Here is a 7,241-nt window from a genome sequence, read left to right as displayed (position 1 = left end):
CGTGTCTGTGCCTGCAAGGATGCGGCCCCTGTGTGAGCTGGGGGAGAGGCCAGGGCTGCCCAGGGGGGATGTTGTTGGCAGCTGCATGAGGACGCTCTGGGACGCTGCCCTGGGGTGTCCAGCGCAGTGGGGATGGATCAGCCCCTGCTCTGCTGCTCCTTCCCGTCTCCCCCAGGGCCCTTGCAGAGCCCCAGCCCTGCTGTTTGCCCCTAGCCTGCCCAGGGCCAGCCTGGGGCTGCTCCCAGGGCTTTTCTGTGCTGAGCATTGGCCTGGGCGTGTTCTGGAGAGAGCCTGGGCAAGGAGCCTGGAGCCCCCAGGCCCTGCCCTGAGGCGTCAGCGCTGCCCCAGCAGTGCCCATGGCCTGTCCCTGCTGCAGCCCCGGCACTGCCACCCCCAGCCCTGTGCCCGGCCCCAAGAGCCCTCAGGCCCTACAGCAACACCAGGGCCAGGAGGGCAGCGGGGCAGGGCCACGGCAGCAGCACTGGCAGCACCAAGGGCTGCTGCTCCTGGGCACAGCTGCTGTGCCAGCCCTGATCTGCCCCCAGCTCTGCACACAGACCGTGCTGCTGCAGCTGCAGAGAAGGGAACAAAAGGGGATCTCTGCAGAAAACTTGGCTGGGATATCCTTGAGTTCTTTTAAAGACACCAAGAGAGCAGTCCCTCATTGACACAGTCTGTGGCTGCAAGGAAGATGGAGAGAATCAAAATTAGAACAGATACAAACAACGACATTTCTTTGTTGATAAGATTAAAAATACCAAATGCTGGAAGAAAACCCACAACCAAACAAACAAGAAATATCAAAGATTAATTTTATTACAAGTGATTTTCAGAAATTGGCCAGCAGTTTAATGTTTCTGAAAACATCCAGTCATCAGTCTCCACACTGCAGCCTGAAGCTCCTGGTTCCTCAGGCTGTAGATGAGGGGGTTCAGAACTGGAGGCACCACCGAGTACAGAACTGACAGGGCCAGATCCAGGGATGGAGGGGGGCTTCAGGTGAGCAAACACGATAGTGCTGAGGAACAGGGAGACCACGGCCAGGTGAGGGAGGCAGGTGGAAAAGGCTTTGTGCTGTCCTTGCTCAGAGGGGATCCTCAGCACAGCCCTGAAGATCTGCACATAGGAGAAAACAATGAACACAAAACAGCCAAATAATAAACAGGCACTAACAGCAATGAGCGCAAGTTCCCTGAGATAAGATTTGGAGCAGGAGAGCTTGAGGATCGGGGGGATTTCACAGAAGAACTGGCCCAGGGCATTGCCATGGCACAGGGGCAGGGAAAATGTATTGGCTGTGTGCAGCAGAGCATTGAGAAAGGCACTGGCCCAGGCAGCTGCTGCCATGTGGGCACAAGCTCTGCTGCCCAGGAGGGTCCCGTAGTGCAGGGGTTTGCAGATGGACACGTAGCGGTCGTAGCACATGATGGTCAGGAGGGAAAACTCTGCTGACATGAAGAACAGAAAGAAAAAGAGCTGAGCAGCACATCCTGTGTAGGAGATGTCCCTGGTGTCCCAGAGGGAATTGTGCATGGCTTTGGGGACAGTGGTGCAGATGCAGCCCAGGTCACTGAGGGCCAGGTGGAGCAGGAAGAAGAACATGGGGCTGTGCAGGTGGTGGCCGCAGGCTGTGGCGCTGATGGCGAGGCCGTTGGCCAGGAGGGCAGCCAGGGAGATGCCCAGGAAGAGGCAGAAGTGCAGGAGCTGCAGCTGCCTGGTGTCTGCCAATGCCAGCAGGAGGAAGTGGCTGATGGAGCTGCTGTTGGACATTTGTGGTGTCTTGGCATGGGGATCTGTAAAAAGAGTAATCATGGAATAGTTCAGTTAAGACAAGACTTTCAATATCCCAGCACAATTTCCCCCCACTGCCTGCCCAGGGCTCTGCTGCCTGGAGCTGTCCCTGCCTGCAGCTGCTTTCCTGTGCCCAGGGCTGGGCCCTGCCAGTGCTGCCAGAGCCCAGCCCAGCCCTGGGGGCTCAGCTCTGCCCTGCAGAGCCCTCCCAGCTCAGGCACTGCCCAGGGGCAGCTCTGGCTCTGCAGGCTCTGATGGCAACATCAGAGCAACCCTGAGGAGGCTGGGAAATCAACACTGGTGCTGCCTGCAAGGGACACTCTGTGATTCCTGTCACTGCCTGGTTTATTTAGATCTGAGAGAAAAATGTGTTATTTTTCTCAACCTGGACAGAGAGATTAATATCTGTGTGCAATTTCCCATGCAGGCTACCCAGAGATGTAGATTAACATGCAAGAGTTCTCCATTTTTCCAGCCCCTGCCTCGCTTTGCTCCCTGTATAATCTGCTTGGAAATGTTCTGCAGTTAAATGTCATGGTGGGAGCAGTCCTGAACAATTCAGCATCTTCACCACACAAGAAGAACACTTCCACAACTCACCAGCTATGTCTCCTTCCACCCAGATCTTGTCCCCCAGTGCTGGCAGCCGCTCCCAGGGCTGGCTGAGAGCTGTCCCTGGCAGGCAGCAGAGTCCCTGCCCCAGCACAGCGCCCTGGGCTGCAGGACCCTGCTCTGCAGGACAGCCCTGGGCACCCCTGGCTGCTCTACACAGGAGAGAAGCAGAGAATGTACTCACAGAGTCTGTAGGCATTGGCATGTTCCAGCTTTAGGAGAGGACTGCAGGAGCTGCAGCTGCATTGTCCTGCAGCCAGAGGTTCCTGTGCCAAGGGCTGGGAGTGATTCTCCCCCAGGCACTTCTGAGCCCCTTCCCAGCCCTGAGTGATTGAAGCTCCCTGTGCCTGTGTGCTGTGCCCGGGGTGGCTGCAGGCAGTGCCCCAGCCCTGCTGGGCTGGGAGAAGAGCTGCTCATCAAGAGAAAGGTGGTTTTAAGCTCTTCTTGGTTGCCAGGAGCTGCCTCTGTGCCAGGAGCCCGGCCCATCTCAGCAGCAGAGACACAGCAGAAGGACTTTAATGACCCTCTTGGGGCTTGTGCTGAGGCCCTGAACATCAGTCCCTGAGAGGGAGATGAAGAAACCTCTCCAGATCTACAGGTCAGAATCCAACTCCAAAGTTTTTGGAAGTTTTAATGGGTCCCACTGAGGGACATGAGAGAGAAAGTGTCCCCAGGCCCCAGGCAGAGCAGAGAACTGCAGGCAGTGATGACAGGGGGGAACAAAGAGAAGCCAAGTCCTGATGTCCTGGGGCACAGCAGCCTCTGTGCCACCAAGGGCTGTGAGCAGACACCTTGTCCTGAGGCCCTGGGGCCTCCTGGCACAGCCCCAGCAAGGCTGGGCACTGTCAGCCCCTTGTCCTGCCCTCAGCATCCCCCTCCCATCCCAGTGGCCTCAAGGATCTGCTGGAAGAAGCCCCTGGGGAGCCTTGGTCAGGAATGGCCCTGGGGGGCTCCTTAATGCTCCCAGGGACTGCAGGTTCTTCAAAGGACTTTGGGTTTTGCTTTTGCCTTGGAATCTCTGAGAAGTTTGTGCAATCCAATTATCTGCTGTAATTACTCCCTTGTGAGGCTTTGTCAGTAATGACACTCAGTGGGGCTCAGTAATGCTTCAAGATACTTTAGTTATTTTAAGGTACTTGGAGTTTCCCTTTTAAAAACTGACTCGATGAGAAGTTTGTGCAATCATGGCCTCAATTATCTACTTTAACAAGTCCCTTGGGATTCTGAGTCTGTAACAACACTCAGTGGGGCTCATTAGCACTTCACAGTACTCAAAGTTTATTAAGGAACTACTTTTTGACACTGAGTGCTGTGTGTGATAATTGGCCTCCAATTATCTGCTTTAACGAGTCCCTTGGGAGCTTTGCATTGACACTCAGTGGGGCTCATTCATGCTTTAAGATACTCAAGGTTTTAAAGGTATTTTGGATTTTCATCTCTACACTGAGTCTCTGCGAAGTTTTTGTGCAATCCTGGCCTCCAATTCTTTCCTCCAAGAACTCCATGAGAGGCCTATGTTGGGGATGGACCTCAGTGGGACTCATTAATGCTTTGAGACACTTTGGGTGTTTCTTCTGACTTTGACTCCTGGAAAGGTTTGTGCAATCTCCTCTCAGGCCCTGAGGTTCCAGGGCTCAACTCCAAATGCACCACGGGGCTCATTAGGATCAAACAAGTCCTGACAAACCATGGCTGTGCCTTGATTTCCCTCTGGTCTGCTGCAGTTCATTAGGAAGTCATTTTTCCTAGAGTTATTGAGGAAGCTTTCAAAGAGTTTCTAATAAACCCACATTCCTATTTTCAAGGGTCTATTTTTGTCTTTAGAGAAAAGGTGACTGCAGCACTCTGTGATTGATATTAACCCAGAGTCTCTCCCAAGGAGGTCTGCTTTGGTCAGAGAGGCTGTGCCTTGAGCTCTGGCTCAGTGTGGACAGCCTTGCTCCACATTCCTCAACCCCATCCTGTCTCTCCTCACTCACCTGGGACCTGCTTTGCTTGCAGAAATGGCTGTACTCAGCCAACATAGGGTTTTCTTCTGTTATTTTTTGAAGCAGTCTAAAACTTCTGAGTTTCCCCATTGAAAACAAACACACTCCTCAAGTGTGTGTGCCAAGCCCAAGGTGCCACCAAGGAGGTTCCCCTTCCCCAAGGCAGAACCATGCAAGGAATGTTTTAGACACACAGGAAGTTCTGCAATAAACACAAATCCAAAGTTGGCTGAAGGCAGAATTAGACCAACTCCTGAAGGACAGACAAGCTTTGAACTCCTTGCAGCTCCAAGCTGCAGGTGGGTTGTTGGGAGGTGTGTGAGTGAGCCCAGAGTGAGGGAAGGGAAATGCAGAGAGGCCTGGAAGGGCTTGTGTGCAGACAGGCAGTGGGGAAGGGCAGTGCAGGGCTGGCCTGGGCCAGGAGTGAGGGTGGATCATCATGCCAAGCTGGCCTGGGCCATGGCAAGGGGATGTGGCCACGGGCACTGCCCTGAGCCCACTGCCTGGGCCCCTTGCTCAGGGCTGGTGTCAGTGCCCAGAGGCAGAGGGGATCCCTTGCTGGGGGCTGTGCCATGGCCACCTGCCCTGTGCCGCGCTGGCTGCTCAGGCGCCGCGGGACCAGCAGCAAACGCCACTGCCAGGGCCAAAGGCAGCTCAGGCAGACAGAAAGGGTCAGGGCTGGCCACTGTTTCCATGGCAGCCCTCCCTGGGACACCACACCTGGGTCACCTGGCCTGGCCATTGCCATGGAAAGCCCTTGTGGGGACCGATGCCACAGAGGCTGGCACTGGGACACTGCTGGGGCCGGGTGCTGAGCACAGGCTGAGCACACAGAGATGGGTTTTGGGGGATTAGAGAAACATTCCCCACACATTTTTTGGAACTTTTTTGGAATATTTCAGGTACATTTTAGGCAACCTCCCCCGCAGATTTTTGGGAATTTTTTCGGAAAATTCCTGGGGAATTTTCTCTCACCTGTCTCCAAATTACCACAAAATATCCACAAAATTACACAAAAATTACCACAAAATATCATCAAAATGTGTACTCTCAAAAAGCCAAAACTACCCCAAATTTACCACAAAACATCCCCCAAAACTACCACAAAATCACACGAGAATTAGCCCAAAATATCACCAAAACATCCCCAAAATTACCCCAAAATATCCAAAAAACTACACCAAGATTAACCCCAAATTACCCCAAAACATCCCCATAATTACCCCAAATTATCCTCAAAATCTCAGAAAAATTACCTCAGAAATAGGCCAAAATTAGCTAGAAATAGTCCCAGAATATTGCCAAAATTACCCCAAAACATTCCTTAAATTTACTCCAAAATATCTCCAAAATAACCTGAAAATATCCCCTAAGTTACCCAGGGGGGTCTGGGAGGGTGGAGAAAGGGAGGGGGAGGGGCAGAAATCGGCCTGGGTGGTGTCCCCAGGGCATTTTGGGGCGTTCTAAAGGTTACCAAATGGGTCTGGGGGTGTCCCAGGTGGGTCCTGGAGCATCTTCAAGTGGGTCTGAGGGTCTCTGGGGGTCCCCAAATGGGTCTGGGCGTCCAAGTGTGTCCCAGGTGTCCCCACATGGGTCTGGGACAGGGTCCCAAAGGGTTCCAGAGAGTTTTTGGGAGTCCCCAAATGGGTCTGGGATCTCAGAGGAGTCCGAAATGGGTCTTGGGGTGTCCCAAGGGGTCTCTGAGGAGTTTGGGGGGTCCCAAAGTGCTCCCCAAATGGGTGTGGAGGAGTCCCAGGCACCCCCAATGGGTCTGGGGTGTCAAGGGTGTCCCAAATGAGTCTGGGGGGATACCAGGAGAACCTAGGGGTGCCCACGTGTCCCCATAAAGGTCTGGGGCCCCCAGGAGGTTCCCCAAATGGGTCTGGGGGTGTCCCAAGGGGGGCCTAAAGGAGTTTGGGTGGGTCCCAAGAGAGTTTTGGGGGTGTCCCAGAGGGGTCCTGGGGCTCCCCAAATGGGTCCGGGGGTTCCCAAGTGTCCCCAAAAGAGTCTGGGGTCTCCCAAAGGGATTTCAGGGGGTCCCAGGTGTCCCCAAAAGGCTCTGGGGTCTCCCCTCTCCCTTCACCTTGGGTCACCTGGGCAGGGGCTTGGGCAGGATCTTTCAGTCACTTGCTACACTTGGGACTTGGCCCCTGCTTGACAAAAAGGCTGATGGAGCTCACAGGCTCCTTCCGGAGAGCAGCTGGCCCTGCAGGATTCCTCTGTGCAGGAGAGTTCCTGCAGTCACAGACTTGCTTTTGATCAATATCATGGCCTGGGCATGGAGTTGGCTTTTTCCCTGCAGTCAATTTAAAACTCTGTGCCAGTTTTCCAAAACTCTCTGTCAGAGATGGCTCACTGAAATGATTTCTCTGCTCCCAAGACATGCAAATTACTTTCTTTTGACGCTTTTTTCCCCTTTTCCCTCTCTGTTCTTTATACAAGACTTAGATTTTCACTATTGAGCTGCAGGCTATCCCAAAATATGCCAGGACTTTGGAGGAGTGGTTTTATGGAGATGATGGCTCTGGGCTGGGAGCCACACTTCCCAGCTCTGGCCCTAACTTTAGGACCTGCTCTACAGAAATCAACGTTTTCCCAAACAGACACCTTGGGTTTGGAGTTCCCCAACTTGAGGCCATCAAATGCTGCTCTTCAGAGCCTGCACATCTTCCCCCTAAAATCAGATGGAGATAAATGGGTCAAATCTTTCCATCAATCTCTTTCAACACATCACCTCAAAATAGAAAATCTGACTTTCCCTAAGAGAATCTATTTCCAGTTAATACCTCTTTCCCACAATGAAAATAAGCTGATGATCTATAAAAAGGGGTTTTTTGTCCATAGCATAGG

General features: G+C 53.2%; 1 pseudogene across 1 annotated transcript; it reads right to left on the bottom strand.

Annotated features, from left to right (window-relative positions):
- Positions 1–848: 848 nt before the first annotated feature.
- Positions 849–1,770, bottom strand: LOC310918464 (olfactory receptor 14J1-like; annotated as a pseudogene). Its single transcript has one exon. The product of its transcript is annotated as an olfactory receptor 14J1-like (transcript).
- Positions 1,771–7,241: the final 5,471 nt, after the last annotated feature.

Source organism: Zosterops lateralis (assembly GCF_965231275.1).
Source record: "Zosterops lateralis genome assembly, chromosome: 23".
Classification (NCBI taxonomy): Eukaryota; Metazoa; Chordata; class Aves; order Passeriformes; family Zosteropidae; genus Zosterops; species Zosterops lateralis.
The sequence above is the reverse complement of the archived record's forward strand: the minus strand, read 5'-3'. Positions and strand labels throughout refer to the sequence as shown.